The sequence below is a fragment of the Andrena cerasifolii genome, chromosome 3 (assembly GCF_050908995.1).
Source record: "Andrena cerasifolii isolate SP2316 chromosome 3, iyAndCera1_principal, whole genome shotgun sequence".
NCBI lineage: Eukaryota > Metazoa > Arthropoda > Insecta > Hymenoptera > Andrenidae > Andrena > Andrena cerasifolii.
The window spans coordinates 1460192-1486064 of NC_135120.1; the positions used below are offsets into that span (position 1 = coordinate 1460192).

General features: G+C 40.0%; 1 protein-coding gene across 2 annotated transcripts in view; it reads left to right on the forward strand.

Annotated features, from left to right (window-relative positions):
* The window catches only part of LOC143367004 (SET domain-containing protein SmydA-8), a 217464-nt gene that overhangs the window by 80664 nt on the left and 110927 nt on the right, over window positions 1-25873 (forward strand). The gene's annotated exons all lie outside the window — the stretch shown is intronic.

The following is a 25873-nucleotide window of genomic DNA, read 5'->3' on the forward strand; positions in this document are numbered from 1 at the left end:
GCGTGTAAAATATATGTAATTTATTCTTGTTGACATTGTACATATTCAAATTATAACGATATTTGTGACTCTCTTATAAGGTGTTAATCATAGTCTTCGTTCTTCTCATAATTCTCGCTTAAATCTGTGCTTGTTTAAGACATCAATAAACGTTTTCTGTGTGCTAATAAGATAATTCTCCGTAAATTAAGTTGAATAAGCGATCGTAGATACTTAGGAACTCAGCTAGCACCTCGCTTTTAAAAACAATTCGAGAGCACCTCCTCTTTTCTTCGCGACTGCAAATCCCTTGCGCCCTTCCGACAGAACACTTGTAACAATATTTATTCACATAACTACCATTAAAAAGAATTAAGCGGGTCTTACTTATAACAAAATGAAAGCTTAAACATTATACTTTACTTCTGCTATAAGGAAAAAATATAAACCTTAGTTTTACATCCAGAAAATAATAAATCTTTGTCAAGTGTAGTATAACTTTTAACTAAGTAGTATAATTTTTAACTAATATCTAGTAGGATATCCTTTGCACTTAATGACTTCTTTTACTCTATTTGGCATTGATTCCACCAATTTTGTTGTCACTTCCGCTTCAATTTTAAGCCATTCTTCCTTTAGTTCAGCAATAAATGCTTGACGATTGGTAGTTTGCTGTTTCCGTACTCTTCTTTTAAGTTCTTCCCAGAGGTGTTCTATGGGGTTCAAGTCCGGTGACTGGGGGGGGGGGGGGGTGTTTGTAAGAATTTTGGGGTGTTATACAGAATCCATTCCTTGACAATTCGTGATGAGTGCTTCGGATCGTTATCGCGTTGGAATAAGTAAGCGTTTTGTAATCCAAGTTTTGCTGCACATTCTTTCAAATTTGATTTTAAAATATTTAAATACATAAAACGATCCATTATGCCATCTATTATGTGCAAATTTCCAACTCCATTGGCACTCATGCATCCTCATACCATAACAGACCCGCCTCCGTGTTTGACAGAAGAGACTAAATTCCTCGATTTTATTTCTTATCTTGGCTTCCTCCATACCATTCTTCTTCCATCCGAACCAAATAAGTTAAATTGCGACTCATCGGAAAATATAACTTTATTCCAAAACTCTTTGGATTTGCTCACGTACTGCTTTGCGAATTGCAGCCTCTTCATTCTGTTTATTTTACTTACGAACAGTTTTTTCCTCGCTATACGCCCATGCAAACCAGCATTTTTCAAAACATTTCGGATTGTTTGTGGTGTAACTGTCGTTCCTGACGGTTTTTTTAACGTCGTGGCTAAATTAGGTGCACTAACATGACTGTTCTTTTGTACTTCACGTAGAATTATCCGTTCTTCTCTAACGCTGATTTTCTTTGGTCGGCCGATGCGATGCTTATTCTCCAATGTATTTTCAGTTTTATATTTTTTTATTATTTAGCCGTCGGTAGAATGCGATTTGCCAGTAAGATTTCCTATTTCTCTGTACGTTTTGCCTTCATTAAACATCTTCACGATAATTTCTCGCTCGCCCAAAGAAGTTTCTTTAGTTTTAGGGCTCATTGTTAGTTAGCACTGTGAAACTGCACAACTGAACGCGTGGATTGTTGCCACTGAAGTACGAAAAGCTTACAATGTAATTTTCGTGAAACAGAAGCAATTGTCTTTTGTTCCTTGCGGCATTGTTCATCTGTCCAAATACTTTTTTTGGCGCGTTATACTACACTTGACAAAGATTTATTATTTTCTGGATGTAAAACTAAGGTTTATATTTTTTTCCTTATAGCAGAAGTAAAGTATAATGTTTAAGCTTTCATTTTGTTATAGTTAAGATCCGCTTAATTCTTTTTAATAGTAGTTATATGAATAAATATCAAAGTCGATGCTCTGTCCAAATACTTTTTTTACTAACTGTAGGTATCATACTTTGTTGCCGCTGCCAGAAAGGACCGGCGTAAAGGATCTCTGTGTTTCCCTTCCATTTTATCTAACTCGCAAGTCGCGACGTCCGTAAAACAGAACCTTTTTTATACTTGTGCTTTAAAAAATACCATAACTGTTTTCTCATATGTACATATCTAGGAATAATGAAAACATACCTTAACGCAAGCGATACGCTCGGGTACTTACATCGTAGATGTTTTTTTACAATTTTTAAATCCATACAATAGTTAATAAGGAAAGGGCCAATCAATTTGTAACGAAACGTAGAGTTTTAACTACTAATCTACCGTTCCCAAGTAATAAATAAACTATTGCAAAATGTCCGCGGACCCCAAAAACTACGAATATAAATTTTACAAAAAAGTCTGGATTCCTTGTTCTCAATGATTTATACGTGTCGTAGGATGGACACCGTCTATGTAGACTTCCGCGGAGTGCAGAGATTTGCGGGAATGTCAGTAACAGCGTCAATTTTTATTATTTTCGACGTACGACACGGGAAAATGTTAGTTAAATATTCCACTACACGTAAAATACTAACAATCAATTTCATTTTGCAATTTATAGCTTGTATAAGCTCTCAAGAAGTGCCATATTTCAGCGCCATATAGGCTCCTTATCTCCGAAATATGTTTTCACAGAGAAATCCGCTTGGGACGTTGACAAACCGAGCCAAAGCGTAGCTTAGCGGAAGCCCGCCCTCTATGTTAAACTCTCACTCTAAACAAGTCACACGTATACAATCAATCACACATCTTTCAGTATTTCAACACATTTCAAAGTACTTCTTGAGTTGAACGCTGTTCATGAACAGAGGTCGCTAACTACAGTCCTGAAATTATAGGTCGGTAACACAGTTTGGTTGGTGAAACGAACATCGATAAGGTGATAGGTGTATTCTATACTTCGTCTGTGTTTATACCAGGCCAATTAACTTTTTTTTTTGGTTTCGCAGCGCCAAGTATTTTGAATAAAATATTTATTGGTATTGAAATATTTATTTCTATAAAAATATATCTGCTTAATATTATTATTTTCTTTGTTTCTTCCAATGATGAATCTTTTATTCAATTTAAATCCGATTGTTTGTACAGATAGTCGTTGTTATAATTGGCGAAATTTTTGTATATCATTAGGGCTAGGCTACACATACGACTGTAAGTCGGTCGACTGTCGGTGGTCAGTGCAGTGTATATGGGTGTGGACACACAAACGACAAAAGTGTCGTTCTGTCGTTTTGAAAATCAGTAGGTCTGTGACGTTGAAGAGATGTAGACACGGATTACGTTTCTCTAGCCGCGTTTTGTGCGCTTGCTATTCGACTTAAAATCATAAGGAAGAAAAAAATAAAACGGAGATACTGGATTCATCCATTACACTGTGAAAGACTTCAAAAAGGAAAAATTTATACTATGTTCGAAACATTAAACAAATATTCAGACAAATTCTTTGCTTACTTTAGAATGAGCGTACAAAGTTAGGACAAACTTTTAAGTTTGTTAAGGCCCTAAATTACTTGTCAAAACACAGAGATGAAACTCGCAATCCCTTCAAAAGAAAGATTAGCAACGATAGAATGTCGGCTGTTTGTGCGCACCCAGCGACAAAACAGTTGAGTCGTAATGTCGGTCCGACAGTTGCAGGATTTGCGCACGACTGTCGTATGTGTAGTAGAGGTTATGGCTTTTCACGTGTATTTAAATACACGTGTACACGGGACATGTGTAACGTGTATTAAAGAATTAAAAATCTGTGTTCTTAATACACGAGTAAGTACACGGATTATAAGTACACATGTACTTCAGTTCTCGGAAACCCGTGTAGTTCTATTACACGTGTGCACGTGTGTTTCTACTACACGTGTGCACGTATATTTAAATTGGTTCGTCACGATTAATTTTGCGATTGCTTAGTTGGTATATCTCTTTTGTCTACTTAGCATTATTGAATGAATGGTCTCACAGATCTAAATATGAGACACTGCAGTCTGCACGCACGTAATTATTTACATACCTCCATCGCATCAGACTAAAAGATGCGTGCGGTCCTGAGTTCGACGCCATCGATAGTTAGCGACGTGTTACGTCCCACGGGGACTCAAACCCAGCGTTACCGACCGTCGATAAAGTAGAACTGTACTACGTTAGCGCGAAGCCAATCTATGTTTCCACGCATAAGCTTCATAAATACTTTTATACATAATATACGATATAAGCAAATATTAAAAGAATAAATGTTATAGGGACATTAGAAATAATTAAATATAATTACTGATGAAAGCGCAAAACAAAACAATATATAATAAGCGAGTAAAAGGCAAAATAGTGAATAACGACGTACTACGCATGCGCCAGCCCGCCAATTTTCCGGTATAAAAGGTGGCGCACGCAGCACAGCGGGCATTCAAAGCCACATTGGAAAACAAGCTCTTAGTCGACGAATGTTCAGCCCTAGAGGAAGCTTAACTTTCAACCAGTGAGATACAGCTCGCTCCGGAGACAGCAGCGGCGGATCTCCAGTGTATAAAGGATACTGGTGCACCTCTTTGGACTATTCATTTTGAAACTATAGTATCTCGCTTCTGTGAAGACATCGAGCTCGCTCCGGAGACGGCAGCGGCCGTGCTCTGCGATACCTACATACATATATATATATATATATATATATATATATATATATATATTTATATATATATGAGTGTCCCAAAAATGTCGGAGTTCCTTGAACGGGGTGACTCAGGGGGTGATTTGAAACAACTTTTTTCTTAGCGAAAATATCGACCGAAGCTTCGTTAACGAGATATTAACAAAAAACCCCGACCAATCAGAGCGCGCGCCTTCCGCCCGAGCTCCCGTTGTAGCGTTGGCTACGCGGTAGGCGGCTGCGCTTGTACTACGAAGGTACGAACAAGCAAGTCGGCATGCATCGAAGGAAACCGCGTTACACAGTTTTTAAATAATAATTGTTTGAAGTGAGAGGACAAGAAATACGCAAATTCCGTTTTCAAATAAGGCATAAACGAAAAGGTAATGTAACAAAAAATGTACAAGTGATCATAATTCGTTATTGAGGTAAAAATCCGTAGTTTAATCACGGCCAACATAACTAAATTTAAAAAATAATATTAGGTGTATGAATAAATTCTTTCAGACTGCATTTACATAATCGGTATAAAGCAACCGAATTTCTATCGCAGTGATATTCGTAAGCTACCAGAAAAATGGCAAAAGGTAATTAACAATAATGGAAATTATTTCGATGATTGAGTTGTTTTCATATTTTTTAAATCAAACTGTTATTAAACCCTAAAATCGAACAGAATTTATTTCTACACATAATAATCACTAATAAATTAAATAACACTCACCCCTTCGGGCATTCCTTTTCTTCCTTTTCGGAAACCTGTGTCACTATGTAGGTCACTGTATCGATCCTGGTCATCGGTGGACGAAAAGATTTATGGTAGGGTTGCGCCCAGTGCTCAGCTGATCGCAGGTATACGACACCACCCGAAGGTAAGGATCGCAACGTCAAGTGCGTCCGGGTTAATGTACCGAATATTCACTTCACTGCACGGCCACTAACACTGATCACTTATTTTACTTTCCATGGAACGTGTTCCTACGTTATAAAATTGGTGGCCCTGAAAGGGGCCGATTACTGTTAGTTGTGCAGTTGCTCGATGTGACCACCCTCAGCGTCTATGCACGCCTTGCGGCATCATTGACTCCGTTGAGAATAATCTTGACGCCAAACGCCGAATCGTACCCTCGCTGGGGGTTTAGATGGGCGTACACCCAGAACATCGCGTAACATTCTTGAGCGGAGAACATTTCTGGGACGAGATTGCTAGCTGACTAACAGGATTTTTTCCAAACAACTTCCTCTACCCCCAAGTAGTTTCTCTCGTTCCATCATGAGTTCACTCCCACCAGGACAAAAGGCTTTAGGTAAAATAAAGCCAGCACATTTTTGGAATACACGTGCTTTGCAGAAGTGCAACGAACGACCCATCCTACACTTTCACAAAAGCCCGCGCTCCGTCCTTTTACTGCCAATGTACCCGTTGCTTCGAGATAGTCAGCAGACACCACGTGTTTCGGTTCGAAAGGGCCCGAAGAGAAGAGAACAGAAAGTCTTCGAGTTGCTATAAAGAAGAAAAGGCATACCATTCCTGTTTCCGTTTTCCAATACCCTGAGTTCACGTCAGCTACGAGGCGGAACCAGCTAAGCCATAAATTACCCAAAACACATCATTCTCTACCGGCGACTCGCAGGACAATTCGGTCATAAACCGCAGCCTTGGCGAAATGCTTTGGCCGGCCAGCCTGATTAATTTTAAATACGTCTCGCGGAGAGACACAGGAAGAAAGAGGGTAACTCGCTGACTGCGCGTAGTCCCACCTGCTTCGTCCTTCCGTCCATTTAAAGGCAGGACCCTTATCTCTCGAGTATAAGCACGAGCTCGAATTTCAAAACAAAAGCACGCGTCCGATTGGTCCTAATCTAACCAATCTGCCCTGCATCCCTCTGAGGCGGCGACTGTCTTGAAGAGGCCCTCTTCACAGCAATATCTCCTCCCCGAAGCCCACCTTCTCTCGCACGGAATACGTCGTCGCGTGCTTTTGTTTTGAAATTCTAGCGCGTGTTTATACTGGTGGGCCTTAGGGAGGAGACATGGCTGAGAAGAAGGCCTCTTCAAAACAGTGGCCGTTTAGGAGAGATGCAGGGCAGATTGGTTAGGTTACGACCAATCGGAATTCATGCCCACCTTTTCTCGCACGGAATACGTCAACGCGTGCTTTTGTTTTGTAATTTTAGTGCGTGCTTATACTCGAGAGATAAGGGATCTGTCTTTAATTTGAAGGAAACACGAAGCAGGCGGTACTACGCGCAGTAAACGAGTTTCCCCTTTCTTCCTGTATCTCTCCGCGAGGTGTATTGATGTTGGATATTACTTTTTAATTGCTAGTTCCCAAAAATTAATCAGGCTGGACGGCCAAAGCATTTCGCCGGGGTCGCAGTTTATGACTGTATTGTCCTGCGAGTCGGCGGTAGAGAACGACTTGTTTTGGGTAATTTATGGCTTAGCTGGTTCCGCCTCGTAGCTGACGTGAACTCGGGGTATTGGAAAACGGAAACTCCCTCATGGTATGCCTTTTCTTCTTTATAGCAACTCGAAGACTTTCTGCTTCACTTCTCTTCGGGCCCTTTTGAACCGAAACACGTGGTGTCTGCTGTCTATCTCGAAGCAACGGGTACATTGGCAGTAAAAGGACGGAGCGCGGGCTTTTGTGAAAGTGTAGGATGGGTCGTTCGTTGCACTTCTGCAAAGCACGTGTATTCCAAAAATGTGCTGGCTTCTTTTTACCTAAAGCCTTTTGTCCTGGTGGGAGTGAACTCATGATGGAACGAGAGAAACTACTTGGGGGTAGAGGAAGTTGTTTGGAAAAAATCCTGTTAGTCAGCTAGCTATCTCGTCCCAGAAATGTTCTCCGCTCAAGAATGTTACGCGATGTTCTGGGTGTACGCCCATCTAAACCCCCAGCGAGGGTACGATTCGGCGTTTGGCGTCAAGATTATTCTCAACGGAGTCAATGATGCCGCAAGGCGTGCATAGACGCTGAGGGTGGTCACATCGAGCAACTGCACAACTAACAGTAATCGGCCCCTTTCAGGGCCACCAATCTTATAACGTAGGAACACGTTCCATGGAAAGTAAAACAAGTGATCAGTGTTAGTGGCCGTGCAGTGAAGTGAATATTCGGTACATTAACCCGGACGCACTTGACGTTGCGATCCTTACCTTCGGGTGGTGTCGTATACCTGCGATCAGCTGAGCACTGGGCGCAACCCTACCATAAATATTTTCGTCCACCGATGACCAGGATCGACACAGTGACCTACATAGTGACACAGGTTTCCGAAAAGGAAGAAAAGGAATGCCCGAAGGGGTGAGTGTTATTTAATTTATTAGTGATTATTATGTGTAGAAATAAATTCTGTTCGATTTTAGGGTTTAATAACAGTTTGATTTAAAAAATATGAAAACAACTCAATCATCGAAATAATTTCCATTATTGTTAATTACCTTTTGCCATTTTTCTGGTAGCTTACGAATATCACTGCGATAGAAATTCGGTTGCTTTATACCGATTATGTAAATCCAGTCTGAAAGAATTTATTCATACACCTAATATTATTTTTTAAATTTAGTTATGTTGGCCGTGATTAAAGTACGGATTTTTACCTCAATAACGAATTATGATCACTTGTACATTTTTTGTTACATTACCTTTTCGTTTATGCCTTATTTGAAAACGGAATTTGCGTATTTCTTGTCCTCTCACTTCAAACAATTATTATTTAAAAACTGTGTAACGCGGTTTCCTTCGATGCATGCCGACTTGCTTGTTCGTACCTTCGTAGTACAAGCGCAGCCGCCACCGCGTAGCCAACGCTACAACGGGAGCTCGGGAGGAAGGCGCGCGCTCTGATTGGTCGGGGGTTTTGGTTAATATATCGTTAACGAAGCTTCGGACAATATTTTCGCTAAGGAAAAAGTTCTTTCAAATCACCCCCTGAGTTACCCCTTTCAAGGAACTCCGACATTTTTGGGACACCCTGTATATAACAGATTGCTGGTCTTCTTTAACCCAGGATACGTACATTACGATAACCGTACATTCTATCCATAGTCAATGGTGTACACAGACATACACTCTTACCACAGATGAAATGGAAGAACGTCACACTGCCGAAAATCTCGGTGATGAATTAATAAATAAGCTGGCCGATTGGGAAATAACTGACAAAGTAGTTGCTATGGTGACAGATAATGCCCCAAATATGACAAATGCCATCTCCTTAATAGGCGACAAAACTGACATTCAAGGCGTAACATGTGCAGCTCATACCATGCAACTTGCAATAAATAAAGCACTCAAAGAAGAGAATGTGGAATGTCTGATTCGCCTGTGTTCTAAAGTAGTTGACCATTTCAAACATTCTAATGTTGCAAAACAGGCTCTGGAAGCAAAACATCAATTGCTTGGAGTGACACAAACGACATTACTATAATGTTGTTCCACCCGATGGAACTCTACGTTTCTTATGCTAGATCGTTTATACACAAATAGATGTTGTATATCGAACGTTATAGCAGATAGAGCTGTAACAAGTTCAAGTGTAGCAAAAAAAAAATGGAAATAACGGAAAGTCAGTGCGCAAAAATAGAATCTCTAATAAACATATTAAAACCGTTACAAATTATAACTACGGTCTTTTGTGGCGAAAAGCACTCGCCAATAGCAATGGTGAGACCGTTGCTAAAAAAATTATTAGACAAGCATCTTCACTTACAAGAAAGTGATGATGAAATTATTCATATATTTAAGGAAACAATCATTTCTGAAATTTCACGACGATTCAAACTCGAATATAATGAGAACAGCATTATATTATTAAATCATATTTGTTGCTTCCTCGACCCCAAATACAAAGATCTGAAGCATGAGCTTTTACATGTACAGGATCTAATTCGTGTTGAAGTCAAAAAATTACTTGAAGCGTTGCTCCAACAAACATTGAGCACGGCAGAAAAAAATCATCAAAGAAAACAGCTGTACAATTTTTAGCCGAGCCGCCATTGCGATTTGATTTATGTCCTTTCGAATGGTGGAAGACGCAGGCAATCAAATATCCAACAATTGCGGAACTCGCAATTAAATATTTGGCAATGCCGGCAACATCGGATACCTCTGAGCGGTGTTTTTCCACTGCTGGAAATATTGTAACACAAAAAAGAACGCGTTTATTACCTGAAAATGTCGATAGTTTAGTTTTCTTGTACCAAAATAGAAAATTTATAGATTAAATTTTATTATGAAATTTTATTATGTGTTGATTAGTTTAATTTCACAAAAGCGGACCAATATATTTAGATACTCAGATATTCACACGTCGAAAAATTACCCAAATTGAATAATTAGTTCATAATTCAGTCTACTTTCAGTCTTCGAAGCGACAGGTTGTTTGTTTTGGCTGTGTAACCGTTCGACGTGCGTGACCAAGTGAATTTTCGAAGTCCCCGCGACCGTTAATTTCGGTGGAATTTTTGTCGCACTTTTGCTCTGCTTATAGCGGGCGACTAATTTGTGTTGTGCTGTTGATTTCCTGGTACGAATCTTGCTCACCGTTTTTGACCTTTGGTCATTTTGGTTATCTTTGATGATGGTTGGGTTCAAGAAATGCAAGGGTTGTGGTTCCGTGGTTGCAAATCCGGTCACCTGCCCTGGTTGTGGGATGATTAGCCACCCAGGACCTTCTTGTCTCGCCCGATCGGTTCATCCCTGGCAGGAAGGGAGATTCATAAATTGTCGCCTGGGATCGTCTAGGCCCAGGACATCACTCTCGGCAGTACCAGTGGCCACACTCCAATCCCTCGCTGATTCACCTGATAATACTGTAATGCGGGACATGCTCAGAGTTATTATTAAGCAAGAGCTGGCTGTTTTCCGTGATGAGATTCTCGCAGTTATTAGAATGGACCTTACTGATATGAAGGCCGAGATTAGTTCGCTGTCAGAACGGGTCAGGGTGCTCGAGGATAAACCTCCTATCTCTTCAGGTCAGCCCTTTGCTCCTTCTGCCCAGTACATTTTAGAGGAACTGCACGACAGAGAGGTGAGGGCCAAAAATGTCATCATTTTTGGCCTTCCGGAGCCGCGGGAACCAACATCGGAGCTCGCTCGAGCGGCTGATACGGCAGGAGCACGGGCCATATTGGGCGAAATAAATCCCGAAGATGTCCAAGTTCCGGTCACCTATCGTATAGGTAAACCGGGTAACACATCTATAAGACCTCTGTGTGTGCGTCTTGGCTCGGCAGCGGACGTTAAGATGGTCCTCAAAAACAAATATTGGTATAAGGGACCGTTCATAATAACCGAAGACAAGACTAGAATGCAACGTGAGACTTTGATGCAGTTAAGGACGAAGCTGCGTGAACTGCATGAACAAGGGTAGTCTCATATGACTATCCGGTACATACATGGGACACCGAGGATCGTGTCGAACAACCACCATCGGGACGCTACCCAAAAAACTCAAGTGTAACCCTTTAGTTTATTTCCGGAATGTACGTGGTTTGCGCACTAAATTGGATACTTTGTGCAATTCCCTACAATCTTCTGCTGTGTCTTATTATGCGATCATTTTAGTCGAGACCTGGCTTAATTCCGCTATATCCTCTGTTGAGCTGGGTTTAAGTAATTATGCTGTCTTCAGTGTGATAGATCCTTAGCAACGAATCGCAATTCGAGAGGCGGCGGCGTCCTCATCGCCGTCAAGAAATCGTTACCAGCTAGTCCTATTATTGTTAGTTGTACCGTTATTGAACAGCTTTTTGTCAGAGTCCACCTTCATGGTAATAAATACTTAACTCTGGGTGCCACGTATATACCGCCAGCATCACAATCTTCTATTTATGCCAGTCATGTTGATTGTATTACTGAAGTGTACCATAAATATTCTGAGGCTTGCTTTGCGCTGTTCGGTGATTATAACCTCCCGCACGCTGTTTGGTATAATGACTCTGGTTTATCGTGCTTTAGGAAGCCGGGGGTATCGGCAAATGAATCGGATGCTATCGACCTTCTCCTAGGTTGTGCCGGTTACTGTAATCTTGCTCAAGTTAACACTGTCTTCAATGACTCCGATGGTATGCTCGACCTCATTTTCGCGTCTAACTCCAATATGACTGCTGACCGTGTTATAGTCGCTTTAATTGTACCTGACGCCTACCACCCACCACTGTATTTGATGTGTAATGAATTAGCAACAACCGTTGATAGTGCGAGTGATAATTTTGTATTTAAGGACTTTAAGCGTGGCGACTATCAAGGAATGGTAGGTTACTTCAATTCGGTTGACTGGGATGTCGAGACTGGTAATATCGAGCAGTGTATAGCTCTTGAACGCTTATACGACCATATTAATCGGGTAATCAATGCCTTTATTCCTGTAAGGACTGTTGTACGCTCTAACTTTCCGCACTGGTTCTCCCCGAGATTGAGGGCCCTGATTAGACAGAAGAAGAGGGCGCATAAAGCTTTCAAGCGTTCAAGTGCACATAGTGATTACTTGAACTTTTCCCATCTCCGATCGCAGTGTAAATTAATCTTATTTCGTAACCACCGAAGTTATATAGATGACGTCGAATGCGCGGTCGAAGATAATGTATCGAGTTTCTGGAAGTTTGTAAACCCTAAGCGTGGCGGGCATGCTATTCCTGGAAAGGTGCACCTCGATCAGCGGTCTGCTTCGACGCATGGATCAGCAGCTGAACTCTTTGCGAAATTTTTCGGCTCTGTTTATGTTTCTCCGTCCTTCGATCATGACTACGGTCCGGCCTTACGGAAGTTAGGGCTCTCCACCCTTAATGACCGACGAGTCTGTTCTGGCCTCTTGTTTCTTTACAAATTAATTCGCGGTCAGACGAACTGTCAGGAGTTATTGTCGCTGATATGTTTTTATGTCCCACAACGGTTACTGCGTCAGAGGCCACTTTTCGAAACGCGGGTTCCGGACTACAGGCATTGCATTGTTGATCCTTTAAACCGTGCTATGGATGAGGTTAACCGTTATATAGCCGATATTGCCTTGTTCTCGATCGCGTTCGACTCGTTCCGGAGAAAATTGTTTAATCGATTCCGTGTTTAATTTAGTATTTTTTTATGTCCGTTGTTGCTGCGAATTCTTATCGTTGTTTGCTGACCGCTTTGTTTTGTTTGTTCTGTTTGATATGGTTTTGTTCTTTTTTGTATTTTTATTATTTTAGGTACTGCACTTATCTGTATATAGTTTTTTGTATCCTAAAGGGTTTTCCCGTAGATAATAATAATAATAATAATAATAATAATAATAATTAATATACGCGTAGGTATAGTTGTGCAGAGAAATAACATAGTCGCCAAATACCGCCTCGTACAATCGACTAAATAAAAATATGTACATACTTTGTTGTCACGTCGCTAACTATGGATGGCATCGAACTCAGGGCCGCACGCATCTTTCAGTGTGATGCGATGGAGGTATGTAAGTATTTGCGTGCGTGCAGATTGCAGTGTCTCATATTTTGATCTGTGAGACCATTCATGCAATGCAAAACAGACAAAAGAGATATACAAACTGAGTACAATACACGGGTATCCGTGAACAGAACTACACGGGTATCTGTGAACAGAACTACACGGGTATCCGTGAACAGAACTACACGGGTATCCGTGTATTAAAAATTACACGGATTGAAGTTCGGATACGTTTACTACACGTGTACACGTGTATGTAAATACACGTGAAATAGGGACCTCTAATGTGTAGCCTGGCCCTTAGTTTTGTACTTGGCGCACTTTTTTGTACCTTTTTTAAAAAAGGTAATTTTGTGGAGATCTATTTCACGCCACAAAAGTCCTACGCTCGAATGTCCGACACCTTCATGCACGAAACGTCCACGTAACGAATTTTTAAGCCTTTGAGACGCGCGATTCGAGCTATTAATGATTGTTAAGCGCCGATCGATAATCGAGAATGTTTCACTCGACTATATCCTTCCAGCGATTCGAGACAGTCATTGCATCGTTCCTCCCACGCGAGATATTCTTCTTTCGAAATCATTCGAGCGGATTGATTCTACAGTTGGCGCTCTGCTTGTGTGAATTCTTCCATGATTGTAACGCCTTTTCACTCACCGTACCGCAGCGATTTGAGACTTCGTGCAGTTTAGAGCGCATATTTATACTCGTTCTACTATTTGACATCTCTGATTATGTCTTTCTGCGTGCTGCTTCCCCTCAAATACGTTGCATACAAAAACAGCGATCCTCCCTAACCTCGTCCGATGCAATTTCTGCCGACACCGCATAATTCTTTGTATGATTCACACGTGCGACGAATTAAACCCAATCAACACCACCGGATCGTGACCGAACCGGTAGTGTGGATCAAGCCTTATATGGTACGTAAACTCCGATGCAATTTCGGCTGATACCGCATAATTATTTTCTATGTTTTTCGCACATGACGGTTCTACAAATATTTCATATTACATTCGCATCACCAAAAATGGTGTCATCTTGCGCAGTCGCCCGAAACACGATAGTGCGGTTCGAGCCTTATATGGTGTGCAAACTGCGACATCACCCGACTCACTCTATCTTTGAGGGTTCAAAACGATATAGATGAGGAATAAGAGGAGTGATGGGGAAAACGCTATGCACCCGTATTTAAACCAATTCTCGTGCACCATTGCGCCAATCGCTCAGCTGTCGTGGCAATCTTGATAGACAAGCAGTGCTCCAACAATGTGCAGTATCGGTGTTGAAGGGAGCGCTAAAGTATGAATTATTATGTTCCTATAGCTGCGGATGTGTCTCCATACTGGAAGAATACATCTAACAAGCAAGGCATACTTTTCATAACCTCTCATAATTTTTTATTCATTTTTTCCTGATAAGAATAATCATTTTCGTAGCTTTGTTCTTTTAGCCCACGCCAAGCAGCTCGTATCATGGTTAGAAGATACGCGTTAACATCTGCAGCCTACAAATATTTGGAAATTGGAATCAGCGTAAGACCTATAGCGCCTGTAGAAATTGTTCTCGGCGACAATCGCGGAAATCATCTAGTGTTGTCTATTTCAACATGGAATACGCTAATCGAAAAACGCACAGACATCGAATAACGCATGCGATTAGCGGGATTTTTTCCTCCACCGCTATGGATTGACAAATTGACGGTGGGATTCTGCATGATGTATGAAACCCGAATTATAAAGATGACACCACGCAATAAGTATTTCAAACCGGACACAGTAACCTTTTTATTTAATCTCGAGCACTGTATCAACCACGTGTATTCGCGGCTTTATGAAACTGCGCATCTTGGGCATATGAAATTTTCAAATTTTGTTGATGTGTTACAACAAACCGATGTCGTCGGCGAAACATTAGACTTGCGCTCTGCAGCTAAAACTATACGCGACAGCGAATATTTCACCAGCGAATCTGTTGGCGTGTGCCTTGAACGATATTGTAGACGATGTTTGTAATGAATATTAAAAAATAAATTACTTAAATCACAAAATGCCTCTAATTGCGTATCCATCTTCCCCCTTCCCTCTATACCAATAGACGGGCGAGATAGCGCCCTGATGAGTATATGCAATAAGGAAAGGGGTTGGGATATGGTGGGCAGTAAACTGTCGATCATTTGGCTCAACGCAATTTCTATCGCCCGCGGCATAATTCTTTACCAATTATTGAATATTTATATCTTATGGGGCGATGCCTAAGCCGACCTTCTGCCAATGATTTGGCTCGATGAAATTTTTGCCGACGCCACATAATTCTTTCCGTGATTCTCACATGCGGCACGTTTGACTTCCACAGGTATCATATTTCATTCGTGCCTTCTTCACGCCAGCAAATGGTATCATCTCACGCAGCTGCCCCATCCTAGAGGGATCCAATTACGCGGGATCGCGCGATACGCTGCGACATTAACATCAAAAACCTTTGAAAACAAAAATTGGATAGATCGGTGTGGGGAAAATTTCTGCTGCGAATCAGACCTGACAAATTTCGGAGGGGGGGAGGCATGTCTGAAGTTCATCTCCTCCCTCGGTTATGTCTGAAAAAATTTCCCTCGGTAAGTAAGGTCTGAAAAGATTTCCGCAGCGATTGGGTCACGACTGGCCGTTCTGGTCGCTCACGGCCCCCCACTCCGCGGCGCCTGCGAGCGCAGCCGGGTTTCCCGTCCAGCTCGCTCCGCGCCTGGAGTTCTTCCTACCCCACTCCCCGCGCGCCAGCACTGCCCCCGCTCACGCGCTCCTCTCAGCGGACCAACGTTAGCATCTTTTATGTTCTATTACATTTTTTTGTGCGACAAAACGGTTTTCGAAAGAAGTCCGAAATAAAAAAAAAACGATTTTATTTGTCAAATTTTGAAAGTATAAATCCTTCTTGAGCACATTTTACTTATGAATGCGACAAAAAATTGTAATTTTTATTTTCGAGGACTATTTTTTTTAAATTTAAGGGGAGGCATATACCGAGATATACCAACAAGATACAACAATTTTTCTCCATATTTTCAGTATTTAACATTCTATGAATGTTTCCTGAAAATTTCAAAAAAAATATCGAAGATATAGACATTAGAAGTGAAGTATGCTCATTGGTGAAAGAGACGTAACAGTATTAATCTTTGGGGATGAAAATAAAAAATACACATTTCTTTTAGTCTTCATAAATAAGAAATGTTCGAGATACATTTAAAATTTAAAAATTTAAAAAAAAAAACGGACTTGAAATCTTGCACTTCTTAGGCAATAAAAAAGAAGCTATGAATCAAATAAAAAATCCGCGCTGTAAAAAAACTGAGTAATAGTGTATCATATAGCCATGCAAAAATTGAAGTGAATCATTGAATAGTTTTTGAGTAATCATGGGTAATATGTTTGAAAATCATGTTTTCGAGAAAAATACATTTGAATACCTCATTATTGATGCCTATAACTTCTATATTTTATTTACAATATGGAAAAAACATTATCTTTTTGGCATATCTCGGTATAAGCCCCCCTAAATGTTTAAAAAGTGGTTCGCAAAAATAAAAAATACGTTTCTTTTGCTTTTACAAATAGAAAGTGTTCGAGAAGGATTTAAACTTTCAAAATTAGAAAAATATAAATGTTTTTTTTTAGTTTTTCGGAATTTGTTCGAAAACCATTTGTCGCATGAGAAAAAGTAATAGACATAAAAGATGTTCCTTGTCTGGATCTACAATTTGTATTTGACACATTTTTTTATGTAATCAATAATTCGGAGGATATTATAAAATATCGACTTTGTGATCTGTAAAATAATTATTTAAAAGTTAATGGGCCCAGGGGCACCCTTTCCCTTTATCCGATCGGGCTCAAACTTTATACAATTTTTTTTATTATTTAGAACTATTCTGGGGGGTGCCGCGAAGAAAATTCAAAGGTAGTAAATAAGAACCACCCTAATATACAGGGTGTAACAAAAATGTTTCCGTTCCTTGACAGGGGTGATTTGTGGGGCGATTGCAAACAAATTTTTCTTTAACGAAAATATTGTCCGAAGCTTCGTTAACGAGAAATTAACAAAAAAACCCGACCAATCAGAGTGCGAGCCTTCCACCCGAGCTCCCGCGCTGCGACAAGCAAGTCGGCATGGAAGGAAATTGCGTTGAATGGCAAATGAAAAAGACGTACTAAATAAAACCGAACATTTCGTTGTTACATCCTGAAGGGACCTTCTACAGCAGTGATGAGCAGCCCGCGACCCGCGGGACGTATTTGGCCCGCCAACCGCTGACCAGCGGCCCACCTGAACATTGGCACGTATCTTTTGAACTGTAAAATATATCAGAATGAATTTTGCGTAAAAAAATAGGATACAATTATCCGTTTCTAATGTTGTATAGTTTTATATTTTTTACGTTTATTTATTTTTTTTTTCATTTCTCTTAACTTAATTATGATACAAAAATTTGAAAACTGCTTATTTGGTACTTTATTTAATGCCCTTTTCAGTGGTTTCTAATACAATTGTTTAATCTTTCGTCATCGAGTCGATTACGACGATCATTTTTTAAATTTTTCATACATATACCTGTTTATATTATAATATGTAGGTATACATTATTGTGTATATATTACTAATAAACAGTACGTCAAATTTAAAAAAATCGTTTTATTTTAAATCAATGTCAGAAATAACAAATTCAGCTCATAAATTAAAATTCTTAGATTAGTTATATTTATGTATATACGATTGCGGACCGCGTAGTGTAGTAGGTTTTCACTTGTAGCCCACTTCGGACAAAAGGTTGCTCACCACTGTTCTACAGATCACCCCGAGCGGTTGGAATGATCTACCGGGTTCTTGCTCTATTACGGTGCTAAAACACGCCTTGACTATACATACCAGGGAGAAGGAATGGATAAAAGAGGGTTTGAATAAAGTCATACAATGGGAATTAGAGGAATAACAATAGTGTGCAATATATTCTGATAAAAAGCAAATAGCAAACTACATACTGTAGAGACGGCGCTCCGTCTCTGCTGACGCTCGAGTGTCGCTGAACCTATCGTAGGCCGTGTTCGTTCCCGTTGCTCTCGGGTAACGCAGGGAAGTCGGTGAACCTGGCGTCCGTCGTTTCGCTCGCTCGCCATGTCGCTCGTCTTCGCGGTCGTGGTGGTCCGTATGGGTGCGTAAATGCACTCCCGGCGCGTGCCGTTTCTCGGTGTGTCGGAACGGAGATACACTTCGCCTAACCTGATCGGCTGACCGCGATTCGCGAGATAGACGCGGAGGCGAAAACGCGATCGAGCTCTGAATCTGACTGTCGCTTCGAAGACTCGCGGCTGAGGGCCGCGCCTCGCACTACCGAAAGCGATTGGAAAACGCCCCGTCAGCACCTGTCGACCGCTCCATATTAGGAAATATCGGGGCTCGGGACGTCAAAGATCACGTTGCGCTTACAAGGTAACTTCCCCGGTTCGGCGAACTGACTACCACGCGCGGACCGATTCCGCTGAATCGCCGATACGGAGGAATGCCGTGCGCGGACAACAAGCACGGGATTAACCGATAGAGGCATGTAACATTGTCATGGTTTGTTTGACATTTAAAGTGAAAAATGAATAAAGGATAAATGGATGAAAATCATATGTAACGTAATAAGACGAATAGACAGTTTTTTTTAGAAGTATCGAAAATAATAATTATTTGAAGTGAGAGGATAAGGAATACATAAATTTCCTTTTGTGAATAACGTATCTGCGAAAAGGTAATGTAACAGGATATGAACCAAAAGTGATCGTAGTTGGTTAATGTGATAAAAATCCGCAATTCAATAACGGCCAACACTGTTGTTGATAATGAATAACTCTGTTTAAAAACTGCGAAGAAAAATTTACGTACGGAAATTTGGATAATTATCGCCGGAAATAAGACATAGCCTGCGTTAAATTTAAAAAATAATAGTTGCCAATAATGTAACTAAAACTCACCCTTTCGGAAATTCACCTACAGCTTGAAAACCTGAGTCACTAGGTCACTGAACCGATCCTGCTCATCGACAGACGCGCCGAGAGCACAGCTGATCTCAGGTACACGACACTATCCAAAGTTAGAGATCGCAACGTCAAGTGCGTCCGTGTTAATGTACCGAATATTCACTGCACGCCTACTAACACTGACCACTTAATTTATTTTTCACGGAACGTGTTGTTCCTACGTTATAAAAATTGGTGGAAATGAATTATCATGAGCCGATCTTCGCCGAATTCGACGTCACCGCGCGAGCTGATGCAAGCAATGCTCGCCGGCCCCATGTTCCCGAATATCGCGGAATCCCCTCTCCATAAAACCGAACTAATGAGCCTCATTACTGCGTGCACTAACGAGGCAGTCTCTGTAAATATCTCAATAAGACAACACGTGTAGTATTTTCCGTCAACGCATAGGAACTTTACGAATTGTTTGTAGCAGAGTTTTTAAAAAATTTTGAAGAGGAAAGGAGTGGTCGATATAGTACATAGATCATTAAATGAGCAGGAATTCGTAGCCTTCGGGGTAGGATGAGCAGAGGAGTGTTTCCAAATAGACGGCACTGTTCCGGTGGAGAGGGAAAAATTATGAATATATATGAAAGGATTCAGGAAGAATGGAAGAATATACAACCCCTGGCAATAAGTTTGGAACCAAACGCAAAAATACGAAATTAACGAGAAACACCAATATTTTTTATGTATAATATGCAACGGTATATATATATATATGAAACGCGTGGTAATGTTAAATTGGGATAGAAATTCGATAGCTTTGTCCTGATTACGTACATCCAGTCAGAAAGAATTTATTCATACACCTAATATTATTTTTTAAATTTACCGCAGACTATTATTTATTTCCAGCGACATTTCTCCAAGTTTCTTGTATATAAATTTTTCTTCGGGTTTTTTTAAAGAGACTTATTTATTATCAGCAACAGTGTTGGCCGTTATTAAACTACGGATTTTTACCTTAATAACGAACTACAATCACTTGTACATTTTCCGTTACATTACTTTTTCATTTATTCGTTATTTTAAAACGAAATTTACGTATTTCGTGTCCTCTCACTTCAAATAATTATTATTTTTGATACTGCTTTAAAAAAACCTGTGTATTCGACTTTTTACGTTTGACACGATTTTCCTCGATTCATCTTTTATTCGTTTTTCACTTTAAATGACAACCGAAAGCTGACGAAAAATTCGATTTTGTATGTTACCCCTTTTTCATTTGTTATTTTACGCGGTTTCCTCCGATGCATGCCGATTTTCTTGTTCGTAGTACAAGCGCAGCCGCCTGCCGCCTAGCCAACGCTACCACGGGAGCTCGATCGAAAGGCGCGCGCTCTGATTGGTCGGGGTTTTCTGTTAATATCTCGTTAACGAAGGTTTAGATAATATTTTCGCTAAGGAAAAAGTTGTTTGCAATCACCCCGCGAATCACCCCTTTCAAGGAACAGAAACATTTCTATTACACTCTGTATAGCTGCGGTTGCCAGATGTAGAGACCAACAGGGACGAGTTATATATCGTGTCCTTACTCCTGGCAACCCTGCTCGTGAACCCTGGCATGTGCAGCGCTGGTGTATACTATGAATGCTACTTATTTTGGTGTTATCTCTAGTTAGTTTCAGTTACATTTTATATTTTGACTGTAAAATATAACTAAACTATTTTAACTGCTAATAATTGATAACACTTTGAGTGGTATCTGCATGTTGTCACGCCAAGGGATTTGCATCCTGTGCACTAGGGTGTTTCAATTTTCCAAAGGTGCTATTTTCATGTAACTTTGCTCGCCCCCTTGGTTCTATTCATCTAAGTGATGTGTATGCAAAATGTAGAGAATGCACCGTAGAGAAAGTGACGTTGTGCCGTCGGAGATTTACGTCCTCCAGAAAAAGGCGACGCTCTGCCTCACAACATCACCCTTTTCTTCTAAAAAGTAATATCCCTTTAACAATCGTATTATTTTTGGACAGACATGTTTCCCATCTGCCTATACACCTCAGCTCGTTCTGCACGGAGAGACAGATTGAAGTATGTTGCTTTCCGCCTTATGCAACGCATATTCTAAAGCTCTTGAACGTTGCCCTATTCTTCTCCCTAAACCAAAAATGGAAAGGCTCCGTAAAAAATTGGCGGATACAAAATGAAGGCAGTGAAGTCCAAAAGTATCATGTACCGTTGTTATTGTCACTTATTATTTGGCACGAAGATTTCACAGATACTCTGAAAAATGGCTTCAAGATATGCGGTTTATATCCATTTGACGAGAGTACTGTAAATTACACTAAATGCATCCAAGAAAAAAGACTACATGAGGTGGCAAATACAAAGTGCAAGGGAAATAAAAATAATCCAATACGTAGAAAGTAAATTCAATCCTGGTGTACTAGAACGTTTTAAGGAAGCGAGAGATACAAAAGCAGCTTGAAAAACTGACGATAGTCACACGGCATTTTATCATCTCTGGACTATAACTGTTGAAGACGAAACCGGAGGGGCAGGTTATAATGCAACAGCAGAAGGTCCTGATAAAACTGCATTTACATTCCACGGTCACACCAGTTACGTAGTACGCGGTAATACAGGGTGATTCTCTCGGTGCGTCTGATCAAAGAGATGCCGCCTGGTCAACCGTGACGAGGTCAACCCCCCGTGGTACCTCTCCGTATTTTGTGACATTCGACCCTCGAAAGTGTTGGAATACCAGTAAGGAGTGAGAAATATCCAAGATTTCCACATTTCTCACTAGATCTTTACGAAAACGACGCCAATCGATTCCTTATGTTTCGCTGATGAAACCGATACCAAGAACGACGCAATTCGGAGCATAATGAAGGAAATTACATGAAAAATTCATTTGCATAATTTCAAGCGAACTTCGTTGAAAATAGTCGTATTAACATGACATTTGGCATGGTTTTCATCAGAAAACGCAAGGAATCATTCGTGCCACTTCCATATCGATACGATAAAGAATAAAGAATTATTTTATTTCTGAACAGGTATGAAGGGTGAAATATCCATTACAGAGTATTAAGCAATTCTTTTCTTCATCGTATCGAAACGGAAGTGACACCAATGGATTCCTGGCGTTTTCCCGATTAAAATCATACCAAATGTCATGCAAGTTAGTTTGAAGTTAGCTTGAAATTATGCAAATGAATTTTTCATGTAATTTCCTTCATTATGGTCTGAATAACGTCATTCTTGGTGTGAGTTTCATCAGCGAAACACAAAGAATGGATTGGCGTCGTTTTCGTAAAGATCTGGTAAGAAATGCGGAAATCCAGGACATTTCTCACTTCTTAATGGTATGCCAACCTTTTCAAGGGTCGAAAGTCATAAAATTCGGTAAATTCATAATAAAATCAAAACGAAAGTCATCCAAAAACGCAGATAAAAAAATGGGTTCCTAATATGAGACCCAGTTTGTTTTTTCCTGAAACTTATTTTTTCTTTCTTTTTTTATAAAGTCGGCATGTGAACTCTATTTCTTCACTAATGTAGTTTTCGTGGGCCCACCAGCGAAGTTTTCATGGGCTCATCATAACACTTTATACGTACACTTAACCCATTGTTCACCTAGCACATTTGAAGCATAAAGGCCTGTGCAAAACAAGCATTTTATCATAATTTTCTTTCTTAATCACTTTCATCATTCAGAACAATTTCTTCTTCATTCTCATCAGTTGAACTTTTACGGGTCTCATATTCGGAAACAATAACATGATAACTATTAAGTAGCTTCAAAGTTAAGTCTTCATCATTTACTGATATACAACTAGTAAGCCTTAAACACCATTGCAAGCACTATACAACAATATTTGTAAAAATCATTATACACTTACCGCTTTAGGGGTATTTGTAATTTAAAAACTTCAAAAACTTTCTGCAACGTATTTCAGAAATATGTGCCTGCTCAAGACGCTTAACTGATTACAATGCCACTGTGTGGGCAAAACAACAAATGCACGATTAGTTAGTAAAGAAATAGCATCGCTATGACATTCAAAAGTTCTGTAGCGGAGATAAGCTGGGGTCCCGTATTAGAAGAGGTCGTCATATTCGGCTACTTTACCCTACAAAAGCCATCACTGGTGATTTGCTTACTACTAACAATGCTAAATCTGCAACAAGTAGGTATTATGATTCGTGAAAAGTAAAGTCATTCCATGATGTCTTCAACGAAATTCTTTTGTGGCCGGAAAAGCAAGTCATAAAGCGAACGCGGAAAGCAGTTGAACTTTTGCCTGCTGTACTAACATCAGACAAATGGATGGAGATCATGTGGGTCAAAGAAAAAGGAAAGAAGGACAAAAAAAAGGAGAGAAAGATTAAAAAAGAAAAAGACTGGCAAAATAGAAGAAAATGAAAAGATTATAGCCATAAAGGTAGAAGAGAGGAATAAGAAAAAAGCAGGAAAAAGTAAAAAGAATATTGACAGTTAATATTATTTTTGTGCAGCAAGTATTTTATTATTTGTTCAGTAATGAACATTTGTAATGAATTAAAAGCTCCAATTCTTACTGTGGGTGTTTCGTAGGTATTACCAATTCTATAAGTGGTCACAAATGGAAAGCAAGTTGTCCAAAAATGGTACTCTTGTAGCCACAAATGGTGCAAAACAGTCTAGCATGATAACGTAATGATATTTGAAATAATTATGTTTAAAACATTGTTCAACTTAGAATATTTTATTTATCTGTATATTTTGGATTAAACTGATTTATTCTTCACTTTTGTGTACGTATTCTTTTTTAAGTTATGGTGTCAGTGAATGGTACGGAAATCCTTTAAGTGCTCTATTAATTCCTCGTATTATCTTTTAGAACAGCGATGACTGGTAATTTTGTAATTAAATAGTACAAATTTGGTTTTGAATACTTTCGTTGTCGTGGTGAATTACAAGCAATAGGGGAAATGCGGGTAGCCCCGGGCATTGTGGTATCTTCACTATCAAGCTGTGTAGAAACATAAATGACAGATTATAACATGGCTGCCTAAACCCAGAAACAATTTCAAAATACAGTAAATCCTCGTTACCAGCCCGTTTATACAATGCGTTCAGGCTCGTATAGACGGTCAACAATCGTCGGCAACTTTGTCACTGGAGTCGCTGGCAAGTCGGTGGGATAACTGACTTGTCTCCAGCGACTTGTATCCGGCGACATTTGTCCGACGACTTGTCTCCGGCAACTTGTGCTTGGCGACTCGTCCTTTAAAGGTTAAGGAGATATGAATAGACCGGGCTACAGTCGCCGGATACATGTATTAGGCGACTTGCAACAATCTCTGTGGGATATAGAAACTCGATCCTTGCCTCAAACGGCCTTCTAGAAATGAATGTTGGCCATATGTTCCCGAAAAACTGTATTCATGTGGACGGTGAGCAACATTGCCCGAGTGTTTAGTGCCTGTATCCCTGTTTCGCGTTAAGTCGCCGGATACCAGCCGCTCGGTACAAGTCGCTCGAGAAATGTCAATGCATCTCAGCGAGTCGCTGGCGACAAAGTTGCCAGCGATTGTTGCCCGGTCTATACGAGCCTTCAGGAGCTCGGCGACTATCCCCACCATTTCTTTGAATCTTTCGAGGAGACTGAGAAAACCCAATGAGTGAGCGAGGGGAAACGAAAGAGTCGACGGCAACTTCGTGTCAACTGTTTCGTTTCCTCTCGCTCACTCATTGGGTTTTCTCACTCGCGCCATTGGCCGCGTGGAATAGCGTCCACAACACGATAGGAGCCCGCCGCCAGCCCCGTTTGTCGGGCTGGTAACGAGGATTTACTGTAGTAGTAGCGTGCACGTCAAGCGAATTCGATATTATAATTAATTTTCTTCCCGCTGAAAGTGACAATACCGAAACCATTGAATTTCATCGATGCTTGTTGTCTATTAAATGTAAGTAATGTTACATGTTCTATTGACTTTAATATTAACACATCAATACATTTTAAGATTCTTAAACGTTCAGCTAAATTCTTTTCATATTATACAAATGAATGGTAAAAATATTAGATCAAGTCAATGGGGTACCCCCGGTCATTAATGTGGCGGGTACTCTCGGACACATTTAGCAACTTTAATTTTTAAAAACGATGCAGTTTATTATTGTGATTCTTTATCAGTTTATACTACTTTATGGTGCTAAATAATATAAATATATTTGTTTTAAAATACAGTTATAAAAATGCCCAAATTTAAGGGACCAACTAGCAATAGAGGCTAGTGGGATAGAAATGAGATGAAAGAAGCAAACATACAAATGTGTTATGGAGGGCAAGTTGACACTAAGATTAGCTGCTGAAAAATATGACGTGCCATGAGCACTCTACAACATCGAGTAAAAGCATTAAAGAGTGATCAATAAGTGATTTTTAAACCAAAATTAAAGAACTAAACAATAAAAACAAACAATTATACAATTAAGCAATTTAAGGCAAAACAAAACAATCAAAGTCTTTTTAATTATGATGAAGATTAAGGCACTCAATGCATCGTTTGCGGCGAAACCTTTGATAAAGACTGGATCCAATGTAATGCACGCAAAGATTGGGCACATGAAGGATGTGGAAATATTAATCCGCCAATTTTATATTATTACTGTGACGTAGATATGCAAAAAATAAGGATACAAAAACTCCTAGAATTCTAGATGATCATTGAAAATTATGTCCGGGGCTACCCGCCAATTTTTGTTTGTGTAAAAGCAGAGGCTGCAGGTTATTGATGTTTTTTTCTAATATTATTTAAGACATTTGTTCTATTTTCTTAGTTACACTGAATCAGGAAGTTCTTA